The sequence below is a fragment of the Phascolarctos cinereus genome, unplaced genomic scaffold (assembly GCF_003287225.1).
Source record: "Phascolarctos cinereus isolate Bilbo 61053 unplaced genomic scaffold, phaCin_HiC Scaffold_1;HRSCAF=81, whole genome shotgun sequence".
Taxonomy (NCBI): Eukaryota; Metazoa; Chordata; class Mammalia; order Diprotodontia; family Phascolarctidae; genus Phascolarctos; species Phascolarctos cinereus.
Genome location: NW_027555514.1, coordinates 215,078,840 through 215,091,320, shown reverse-complemented (window position 1 = coordinate 215,091,320; position 12,481 = coordinate 215,078,840).

The window sequence follows — 12,481 nt, the reverse complement described above, 5'->3', positions numbered from 1 at the left end:
CACAGACTTTTCCTACTGACCTTTTAAGTTGTCTTTGGTATTTGTGGGTTGAGAAGTCTGGAAACCATTACAGCTGCCTGTGATTCAGTCCTCTGAGGACTGCTCTGGGTTTGCTGAGTCTTGTTTTGCCTATGGGCCCGTGCTGAACTGTGTTCCTCTCCCAATCAGGCACATTAGACCTTTCCAATCAACCATCCAAATTGTCTTGAGCTGGAAATTTGTTTCACTCTGTCTTTTTATGGGTTCTGCTGCTCTAGAATTTGTTTAGAGCCATTTTTACAGGTATTTGGAAGAGTTTGGGGGAGAGCTCAAGCAAGTCACTGCTTTTACTCCACCATCTTGGCTTTGCCCCTCTTTTGTGTGTTTTCAAATTATTCAATGATAGTAACTATGAGGATAGAGAAGATCTAGGTTCATATTCAGAGGAAGATGATAAAGCTAAAAAAGCCACTCCATTTTCAGTGAGGAATGTTAAATGGTCCCAAGCACAAAAAGTCTTCTTGGAAGAACTTAAAAAGGATTTAAAAACCAAATAAGTGAAATCAAGGAAAAATTAGAAAAAAAAGAGGAATCCAGGAAAATTAAGAAAATTATGAAAAGATAGTCAACCAATTGGAAATAGAGAATCAAAAACTTAAGGAAGAAAATAATTCCTTGAAAACTAGAATTAGGCAAAGGAAAGCTAATGACATTCTAAGACACCAAGAAATCATAAAACAAAATCAAAAGAATGAAAAAATAGAAGAGAAAGTGAAACATCCCATCAGAAAAACAATTGATCAGGAGAACAGATCTAGGAGAAATAATATAAAAATAGTTGGACTACCTGAAAATTATAATAAAAAAAGAATCTTGATACAATTTTATAAGAAATTACCAAGGACAATTGCCCTGAAGTTCTAGAACAAGAATGCAAATTAGAAATAGAAAAAAATCCACCAATCACCACCTGAAAGAGATCTCAGGAGGAAAAGTTATAGGAATATCATAGCCAAGTTTCAATGCTTCCAGGTTAAGGAGAAAGCATTGGAAGAAATAAGAAAAAAAACAATTTGAACAGCAAGGATTACACAAGACCTAGAAACTACTACATTGTAGGACAGTAGGTCTTGGAATACTATATTCTGTAGGACAAAAGAGCTAGGGTTATGACCAAGGGTAACTTACACAGCAAAGTTAAGGATAATCCTGAATGAAAAAAAAAAAGGATATTTAATGAATTGAAAGACTTTCAAGTATTTATGACAAAAACAGCAGAACTTAAGGGAAAATTTAACATATGAGATCCAGGAGAAATATAAGGTAAACATTAAAGACCAACTATAAGGGACCCAATAAGGTCAAATTGTTTACTTCTTATATGTGAAAATATTAGTAGTACTACTCTTATGATTGTCATCATTATTTGTGTAGTTTGAAAGAAAGGTGTGTGCTGAGCTGAGTATGATGGGGTGATTCTAAAAAAACCAAAACATTATGGGGAAAGATAGAAAGGAGTAATTATCTTATACAAATGAGGCATAAAAGGAAAAATTAATAATCTAGTGATGGAACCTTACTCTCTTTGGGAATGGGTTAAAGAAAGGACAACATATATGTCTAGAAGAGTATAAAAATCTTCTAAATTCAGAAAGAAATAAGAAGGCAAGGGAATGGGGGGAGAGGATAAGGGAAGGACTAAGGGGTCAGTAGGGTAGGTAATAGGAGGGCAAGGTAGCCGGGAGCAGGAAAGAGGAAGAGTAAGGAGCAATAGAGTAAATAGGGTGAGAGAGGAAAAATAGGACGGAGGAAAATACACAACAAATAATTGTAGCTCAGACTGTGAATGGGACAAATTTACTCATAAAATGGAAGCAGATAGCAGATTGAAAACTTGACTTCAACAATATGTTGCTTTCAAGAAACATTATAAAAATAAGAGAGACAACACAAAGATAAAATAAAGGGTAGGAATAGAATTTAGTATGTAAAACAAGTAGGGATAATCATAATGATCTCAGATGAAGTTAAAGTTAAAACAGATTTAATCAAAAGCGAAAAATAGAGAAACTACACTATGTGTCAACAACATTATTTAATACTGTTTTAGACCATTTAAAATACCTAGACAGTATAAAATACCTGAGTGTATACCTTCCAAAAGAGACACAGGTACTATATGAACATAAACATAAAACACTTTTTATGCAAATAAACTAAGATCTAAACAACTGAAGTAATATTTATTGTTCATAGGTAGGTAAAGCCAATATAATTTTTAAAATGACAATTTTACCTAACTAATCTATTTATCCAAGGTCATCTCAATTAAATTACTAAAAATTGTGTTTACTGAGTGAGAAAAAATAATGACAAAGTTCATTTGGAAGAACAAAAGGTCAAGAACTTCAAAGAAACCAGGGGAAAAAAGATGAAGAGGAAGTACATTCAGAAGTATCAGATCTTAAACTATATTATAAGGTGAGAGCATTGTTGAAGTGTAAAAAGGATTCAATTTCAATTTTTTAAAATTAAAATTTTTTGCATAAATAAAACCTATGTAGCTAAGAATAGAAAGAATGCAGAAAATTGAGGGAAAAACATTCATAGACAGTCTCTTAGATAGGATGTGATTAGATTAGAATATTGCTGTGGTGTATGAAACTATGGGCTGGTTAATTTAGAAAAAAAGGGAAAGACTTGGACTTATGGAGGAATTTACTATCCATCATCAAAGAAACCAATGATAGAATGAAATAACATAGTATGGTCTTACATATATGTGTATGTGTACATTTGTACATATGTGTATGTTTATGGAGATCTATGAATATGTGTATGTATATACATATATATCTATGTTTAATTATAGCTTTCTTTAGGGTGGGAGGGAGGGGAAAAAATAAAGTAAAAAGTACACAGCAGTGCATAGAAGAAAACCAACAAGGAAGCAAAGTTTGAAAACAATCTATAGTATTTATTAAATAAGTTTTCTTGAAATAGAAATTCATATTGAATCTTTTCTTATGGTCTGCTTTGTATATGACAATTTTTTTCCTTTTTTCATTTTGTATTTAAGTTTAACATTAAAAAAATTTACAAAATAATTTATTGGACTACCTGAAAGCTATGATCAAAAAAAATGCCTAGACATCATTTTTCAAGACATTAATCAAGGAAAACTGCCCTGATATTCTGGAACCAGATGGTAAAATAGAAATGGAAAGAATCCACTGATCATCTCTTGAAAGAGATCTCAAAATGAAAACTCCCAGGAATATTATAGCCAAATTCCAGAGCTTCTAGGTCAAGGAGAAAATATTGCAAGCAGCCAGAAAGAAACAATTCAAGTATCATGGAGCCATACTCAGGATCACACAAGATTTAGCAGCTTCTACATTAAAGAATTGGAGGGTTTGGAATATGATATTCTGGCGGTCAAAGGAGCTAGGATTACAACCAAGAATTATCTGCCCAGAAAAACAGATTATAATCCCTCAGGGGGAAATGAATAGAATATTCAAAGAAATAGAGGACTTTCAAACATTCCTGATGAAAAGACCAAAGCTGAATAGAAAATTTGACTTGCAAATACAAGACTCAAGAGAATAAAAAAGCATAAAAAGCATAAAAAACAGGAAAGGGAAGTCATAATGGACTTAATAAACTGTTTGCATTCCTACATGGGATGATGATGCTTGTAACTCATAAGAACTTTCTCATTATTAGAGTAATTAGAAGGAGTATACACACATACACATACACACACACACACACACACACACACACACACACTGAGGGCACATGTGTGAGTTGAATATGATGGGATGATATCTAAAAAATAAAATTAAGGGGGTAAGAAAGAGGAATGCACTGGGAGAGAAAGGGAAAGTGTGAGATAGAATGGAGTAAATTATCTCACATAAAAAAGGCAAGAAAGAGCTTTTATAGTTCTGGCTTTAAAACCTGATTTGAATGCTTTCTTTGGGCCTCACTTTATTCATCTGTAAAGTGAGGGGCTTAGATGAAGTTAAATTGACTCAATTAAATCGACAGAAGAAAGATTAAAGGCTTGTTGATGTTTTTTCATCCTGTGTCTTAGTCCCCTCTCTAGCCTTCCCTATTCAATTAAAAATCTCCTGATACCCTGGAATTTGTCTCTTCCTTTTTCTAGATTTTTCCCTAGTGTCCTTTATCAGTCTGTGCATAGAAGGAGTGTTGTTGCAATGTAATGTCTGACTAGGGTTTAGAGTTAAGAGCTCATTTTAGAAACCAGAGGTGCAACTAGGAATTCTGATAGCTGGGGAGAAAAATTATCAGGGTGGAAGAATGAGGTTCTAAGGTATAACCATGTGTTTGTGTTGAGGTGGATTGGAGACAAATCATGGGAGTTAGGGAAAATGAGGAGGTGGAAAGGCAAGGTGTTTGAAGGGAGAAGGAGTAAGGGTGGAGAGCTACTGAATTTACTAGGGAGGAGAGGGGAATGGTCTGGAAGTCCATAGATGACTGCAGTTAGGACCTAGAGAAGTGGTTACTGATGGAAGAGGGCGGATCCTGGTATAGCTGTGGAGAGCAAGATTTATGCTGACTTGTCCTCTGGGCTTTGTGAGTAAGGGTGCAGCACTCAGTGGCATTTTCAGGAGTAAGTTAGGTTTTTGTGAACACCAGGAAATGGAAGGAGTATGAGAGGGAGATACCTAGGATGAAGAGAAGTCTTCTTCCTGTTAGAGGATGTAATGGCAAGACCATAGGCTAAGAGGTTTAGAGCAGGAAGGATCTTAGAGGCCATTCTCTCATTCTACAGAGGAGGAAACTGAGGCTCAGAAAGGTTAAGTGACCTGCATGTGGTCACTTAACACTATTGGTATCAGAGGAGAATTTGAACCCAGATCTTCTTGACTTTAAGTTTAGCATTCTATTTATAATGATATGAATAATGTTTTAAATTATTTAATTACAATGATTTAAAGTGTTTTAAAGTTTACAGAGTACTTCACAAACATCTCATTTTATCCTCACAACAATCTTGGGAGGTAGGTGCTATTATCATCTCCACTTTATAATGGAGGAAACTAAGTCAGAGGTTATGTGACTTGTCCAGGATAATACAGCTATTAAGTGTCCGAGGCTAGATTTGAACTCAGATCTTCCTGCCTCTCGGTAAGGCACCCCACCTAGCTGCCTCTGCAGATAAATCAATCAATAAACATTTATTAAGTGCTTACTATGTGCTGGGGGCAGCTAGGTAGCTAGAAGACTCATCTTCCTGAGTTCTTTGCCAAGAAATCCACAAATGGAGTCATGAAGAGTTAGAAATGGCTGAACAATAACAACATGCCAGACGCTGTGGTAAGTATATAAAAAGAGGCAAAAGACAGTCCCTGCCTGCAAGGAGCTTACAGTTGAATGGAGGAGACAATATGCAAACAAATACATATAAGCCAAACTATATTCAGGATAAATAGGAAACATACTGTTTCTTTTGGAGTGTGTTGGACTTAGGATCAGGAGATATCTGGTTTCAAATGCCACCTCTAAGAGTCTCTTACTGTTACTGTCAAATTTTCTGAGCCTCACTTTCCCCATCTGTAAAGTTGGGATAATAAAATCACCTTTAGTGCTAACCTCACAGGATTATTATGAGGATTAGACGAACCTGAATCTAATCATCTTTTCACATGTAAAAAAAGTATTTTTAAAAACCTTGAAGGACGTTTTTGGGATGACCAAATCAGACAATATTTGTTTTTACAAAAAGCACTTAGCACAGTACCTGGTACATGGTTGATCCTTTATAAATGCCTAATCCCTTCCTCTTCTCTCCCCTTCCGGGTATGTATATGCCTCTATCATATATCTCTATCTCAATTACTATCTATATCTCATCTCATCTCTATCACTATCTCTCTCTATAACAATATTTTGTACATTTTTGAGAGGTAGTAGCAGTGCTGTATGTAATATGTGTGTACGTATGTACTACATTAATACTGTAGTGTTGGTGGTTCAATGGATAGAGCACTGGGTTTGGAGTCAGGAAACTCTGAATTCAAATCCAGCCTCAGATACTTCCTAGCTGTTTGACTCTGGACAAGGCACTTAACCTTTGATTGCCTGACAAAATCGATCTCCTGGAGAAGGAAATGACAAACCACTCCAGTATCTTTGCCATGAAAACCCCACATGGGGTCATGAAGGGTAGGACCTGACTGAAATGACTGAGCAATAACAGCAAAATGCTATAGTGCAAAGTATTTGTTGGACTTGGAGTCAGGAAAGACCTGGGTTATCCTCCTGACTCAGACACTCGGGTCACCTTTCCCCAGAGAGCACTCCAGGCTAAGTGTAATGGGCTGGGGATAGGGAGTGTGCACAGGGAAGCCTGGTTTGGGGGGCTGTAGACCCTGGGAAGAAGCTTGTTCCATAAGGCAGCTCAGAGAAGAACAAGTGGGGTTGTGTCCCTGTCCACACATCTCCTCCCAAGCCCAGCAGGGAGTTTGGGATGGGTGGACTGTTCCTCCTGCCACCAAAATCAGAGAACAGCTGTTATGCCTGCTTCACAGGGTTATTATGAGGCATGTATGAGATAACATCCGGAAGATGATTTATAAGTTTTTAAGAGATGGGGACTCGACCTGTGATTTCATTGTTACAGGGAACTCCCTTGTCTATGAAGGACCTTCTTTGCAACTGAATGTCGTGGAGGGTTGCCTTGGGCATGGATTAGCCAGTGGAGCTAGTAAGAGCAGCAGAAAAGGGGCCTGGAAAACAGCTGTGGCAACAGATGATAAGAGCAGAGTCCAGCCCCTTCCTGTTTCCCAGGGCACTGGCTGAGGAGGCTCCTGAAAGACCACATTTCTTTCCATTTTCTCCTCCAACTTGAGAGAAGAAAGGGTGGGAGGTGGAAAGGGATGGAAAAATTGGACTGGAACTTTCCACTGGATGCCTCATTCTTTTTAATGCTCATCCATGTCTGCATGCTGTTTGAAACTGCTATTAAATAAAGTAGTTGGCTGTTGTGTTGTATTCGACTATTCATGACCCCATTTGGGGTTTTCTATTTTTTTTAATTTATTTTATTTTTTATTTTCTATTTTTTTTAAATTTAAATTTTTTAAAATTTATTTTTAGTTTTCAATATTCACTTCCACAAGTTTTTGAGTTCCAAATTTCTCACCCCTTCTCCCACCCCAAGATGGCATGCATTCTGAATACCCCTTCCCCTGGTCTGCCTTCTCTTCTATCTCTCCCCCCTCCCTTCTCTTATCCCCTTCCCCTTTTATTTTCCTGTAGAGCAGGATAGACTTCTGTACCCCATTTCCTGTATTTCTTATTTCCCAGTTGCATGTGAAAACATTTTTTTTAAAACATGTGTTTTTAAAACTTTGAGTTCCAAATTTTCTCCCTTCCTCCCTCCCCACCCATCCTCATTGAAAAGGCAAGCAATTCAATATAGGTTGTACATGTGCAGTTATGCAAAACACTTCCTTAGTAGACATGTTGTGAAAAACTAACTCTATTTCCCTTAATCCTATCCTGCCCTCCCATTTATTCTATTCTTTCTTTTGACCCTGTCCCTCCTCACAAGTATTTGCTTCTGATTACCCTCTTTCCCAACCTGCCCTCCTCTCTATCACCCCCCTGCTCTCTTGTCCTCTTCTCCCCCTATTTTCCTGTAGGGTAAGACAGATTTCCATACCCAATTGAATGTGTATGTTATTCTCTCCTTAAGCCAAATCCTATGAGAATAAGATTCCCTCATTCCCTCTCACCTTCCCCTGTTTCCCCTCCACTGTGAGAGACTTTTCTGTTTTTTTTTGTGAGATAATTTACCCCATTCTACCTCTCCCTTTCTTCTCCGAGTATCATCCACTCTCATCCCTTAATTTTATTCTCCAGATATGACCCCTTAATCTTCAACTCACCCTGTGCCCTCTATCTATCTATCTATATATACATACATACAATTTTTTTCCTTCAACTACCCTAATACTGACAAAGTTCTCATGAGTTACAAATGTCATCTTTCTATGCAGGAATGTAAACAGTTCAATCTTAATAAGTCTCTTATGATTTCTCTTTCCTGTTTACCTCTTCATGTTCCACTGGAGTGCTGTATTTTAAAGTCAAATATTCTGTTTAGCTCTGGTCTTTTCATCAGGAATGCTTGAAAGTCCTCTATTTCACTGAATAACCATTTTTTCCCCTGAAGGATTATACTCAGTTTTGCTGGGTAGGTGATTCTTGGTTGTAATCCTATCTCCTTTGCCCTCCAGAAATTTGTATTCCATGCCCTGTGGTCCTTTAATGTAGAAGCTGCTAAATCTTGTGTTATCCTGATTGTGCCTCCACAGTACTTGAATTGTTTCCTTCTGGCAGCTTGTAATATTTTCTCCTTGACCTGGGAACTCTGGAATTTGGCTACAACATTCCTAGGAGTTTTCCTTTGGGGATCTCTTTCAGGAGGAGATCTGTGGATTCTTTCAATTTCTTTTCTTTTCTTTTTTTTTAGTTTTTAGGCAATTGGGGTTAAGTGACTTGCCCAGGGTCACACAGCTAGTAAGTGTCAAGTGTTTGATCTGAGGTCAGATTCGAACTCAGGTTCTCCTGACTTCAGGGCCGGTGCTGTATCCACTGCACCACCTAGCTGCCCCTCGATTCTTTCAATTTCTATTTTGCCCTCTGGTTCTAATATATCAGGGCAGTTTTCCTTGATAATTTCTTGAAAGATGATGTCTAGGCTCTTTTTTTGATCATGGCTTTCAGATAGTCCAATAATTTTTAAATTCTCTCTCCTGGATCTATTTTCCAGGTCAGTTGTTTTTCCAATGAGATATTTCACATTGTTTTCTAATTTTTCATTCTTTTGGATTTGTTTTACAGTGTCTTGATTTCTCATAAAGTCACTGTCTTCCAATTGCTCTATTCTAATTTTTAAGGAAGTATTTTCTTCAGTAATCTTTTGGACTTCCTTTTCCATTTGGCCAATTTTGCTTTTTAGGGCATTTTTCTCCTCATTGGCTTTTTGGACCTCTTTTGCCATTTGGGTTAGGCTGTTTTTTAAGGTGTTATTTTCTTCAGTATTTTTTTGGGTCTCCTTTAGCAAGCTGTTGACTTGTTTTTCATGATTTTCTTGCATCACTCTCATTTCTCTTCCCAGTTTTTCCTCTACTTCCCTTACTTGCTTCTCAAAATCCCTTTTGAGCTCTTCCAAGGCCTGGGACTGATTCATATTTTTCTTGGAGGCTTTGGATGTAGGAGCTTTGATTTTGTTGTCTTCTTCTGGTTGTATATTTTGATCTTCTTTTTCACCAAAGTAAGATAATATAGTCTGACTCTTTTTGCGCTGCTTGCTCATGATCCCAGCCAATTACTTGAGTTTTAAACTCTTTGTTAAGGTAAGAGTCTGCTTCCAATGTGGAGAGTGTACTGTCCCAAGCTTCAGGGGTTTGTGTAGCTGTTTTCAGAGATACTTGTAGGGACCTGTAAATTTTCAGTTCTTCCAAGGTGGTATGATAAGGGGCGAGGTGTTTACTCCTTTCCTGGCCTGTGACCACAAGTATTCCTTTCTGTCCCATAACTGTGAGGAGGGGTTCCTCTCCACAGCCACTGCAAGCTCCACCACGCCAGGGCTCCTCCTCACCCCAGCACTGCCGCCCAGAACTGTGACCCAGATCCACACATGGGCAAAGCAAGAGATTCCTGCCTCAGCACTGGCAAAGAGATCCCTGCAGTCCCTCTCTGATCAGCCACTGGATTCCCCCTCAGTCTGTGGGCCAGAAGCTCGGGAAGCAGCTGCCCCCCCCCGCTACACTCTTGGGGAATGGAGCTGAAACCCTGCCTTCCTCTCTGACCACCGACAGCAACAGACTTTTCCCACTGACCTTCTAAATTGTCTTTGACATTCGTGGATTGAGGAGTCTGGGAACCTCCACAGCTGCCCACAATTCAGTCCTCTGAGGCCTGCTCCAGGTTTGCTGCGGCCTGCGTGCCCACGCTGTGCTGTGCTGCACTCCCAGCCCTGCACAATACACCTTTCTGATCAATCATCCAGGTTGTCTTGGGCTGGAAATTTGTTTCACTCTGTCTTTTTGTGGGTTCTGCTGCTTCAGAATTTTAGAGCCATTTTTTATGAGTATTTGGAGGGGTTTGGGGGAGAGCTCAAGCAAGTCACTGCTTTCACTCCGCCATCTTGGCTCTGCCCCCCATTTGGGGTTTTCTTGGCAAAGATACTGGAGTGGTTTGCCATCTCCTCCTCCAGCTCATTTTACAGTTGAGGAAACTAAAGCAAACAGGGTTAAGTGACTTGCCTAGGGTCACACAGCCAGTAAGTGTCTGAAGCTGGATTTGAACTCAGGAAGAAGAGTCTTCCTAACTCCAGGGCTGCACTCTAGTGTGCCACCTACCTGGCTATTCCATGAACAAGCCACTGTATCTCTAGGCTCTGGACATTATCTCTGGCTGTTCCCCATACCTGGAGTGCTCTCTCTTCTCACCTCCACCTCCTAGCTCCCCTGGCATTCTTTAAGTCTTGGCTAAAATCCCATCTTCTTCAGGAAGCCTTTTCCAATCCCTCTTAATTCTAGTGCTTTCCTTTGTTAGCTATTTCCTATTTTTTTATATTTTTCTTATATGTAGCTTGTTTGTACTCCCCCCCACCCCTTCTTCTTGTCTTTCCCACTAGATTATGAGCTCCTTGGACTTAAGGACTATGTTTTCCCTCTTTTTGTATCCCCAACTCTTAGCACAGCTCCTGGCCCACAGTAGATGTTTAGTAAATTCCTAGTGACTGATTAACTACTCCCAGGGGTTCATCATATTGATTCTGGATCTCTACAGCTCAAGTGATTCACCATCCTGAGCCTCCCCAACAGCAGGTATTACAGGCATTTACTACTATGCTTCTTAGAGTATCCTGGAATGGATTTCCATAAAGGCCTGCATATGAAGGTGGCTGGAATAATTCACAAGCTAGATTCCTGTTGCTAGGAATGTGTCGGGACTATTTGCTGAGCAATTTGGAGCTGTGCCCAAGGGGCTATAGAACCATGCATACCCTTTGACCAAGTAATACCACTGCTAGGTCTGTATCCCAAAGAGATTAAAAATAAAGAGGAAAAAGACATATGTGTACAAAAATATTTAAAGCAGCTCTTTTAATGATGGCAAAGAATTGGAAATTGAGGGGATGTCCATTAATGGAGAATGGCTGAACAAATGTGTAATATGATTGTGATGGAATACTATTGTGCTTTAAGAAATGATGAACAGGATGCTCTCAGGAAAACATGGAAAGACTTACATGAACTTATGCAAAGTGAAATGAGCAGAACCAAGAGAACACTGTACACAGTAACAGCAATTTTGTATGATGATCTACTACGAGTAACTTAGCTATTCTCAGCAATACAATGATCCAAGACAATTCAGTAGGACTTATGATGAAAGGTGCTGTCCATCTTTAGAGAAAGAATTGGTAGAGCCTGAATGCAGATCAAAGATACTTTTTCTTTACTTTCTTTATTTTTCTTTTTTTGTCTGTGTTTTCTTTCACAGAATGACTTATATGGAATGTGTTTTGCATGACTACACATGTACAATCTATGTCAAATGCTTGCCTTCTCAATGAGATGGGACAGGAGAGAGAAGGAGAGAATTTGGAACTCAAAATTTGAAAAATAAAGTTAAAATTGTTTTTTACATGTAATTGGGAAAAAGTAAAATATTAAAATTTAAAATTTAAAAAGGACTGTTCCCTTTTCCTGCTGATTTGTACAAGGTGCTGTGTACCCCAAAGAAAGCAGTTTTCCCTCTCAGATTTCTTCTTTTTAAATTGAGAAGACTTTATCCTGCCTTCCCTTCCTTCAAGGGGCCTTGAGAGGATTAAAGGTTTATGTGTGTATGTGTCTTGTCCCCCAGCTAGTACATCAGCTCCATGTGGGTCAAGAAAGTCAACTCAGATACAATTTCTCTCATTCTCAGCACGTAGTGCTGTACTATGTATACAAGTAGTTGCAGTAAATAGCTTATGAACCGAGTGTAATTGCTTAGGTTCTTGAATTCAGTTTTTGAGTTCTGAATCTCAGTTGAGGGTGACGGGATTAGAGTGCTCTATTTAGAATCAGGAATCCCTGATTGCCTTTTTTTTGTATCCAAAGCGCTTAGTGTAGTACCTGACAGTAGTAGCACTTAATAAATTCTTGTTGACTGACTGACTGACCTGAATTCAAATACCATCTTTGACATTCTAACTACAGGCAGGTCATTTAATGTCTCTGGGTCTCAATTCCTTCTTGTGTAAAATGAAGATAATAATAGCTGTAGTATCTGCCTCATAGGGTTATTGTGAGGCTTACAACAGATAATATCTGGAAGATGATTTGTAAGTTTTAAAGAGATGGGGACTTGACCTGTGATTTCATTGTTATAGGGAACTCCCCTGCCTATGAAGGACCTTCTTTGTAAATGAACATCCTATAGGCTTCCTTGAGCACCAAAAGAT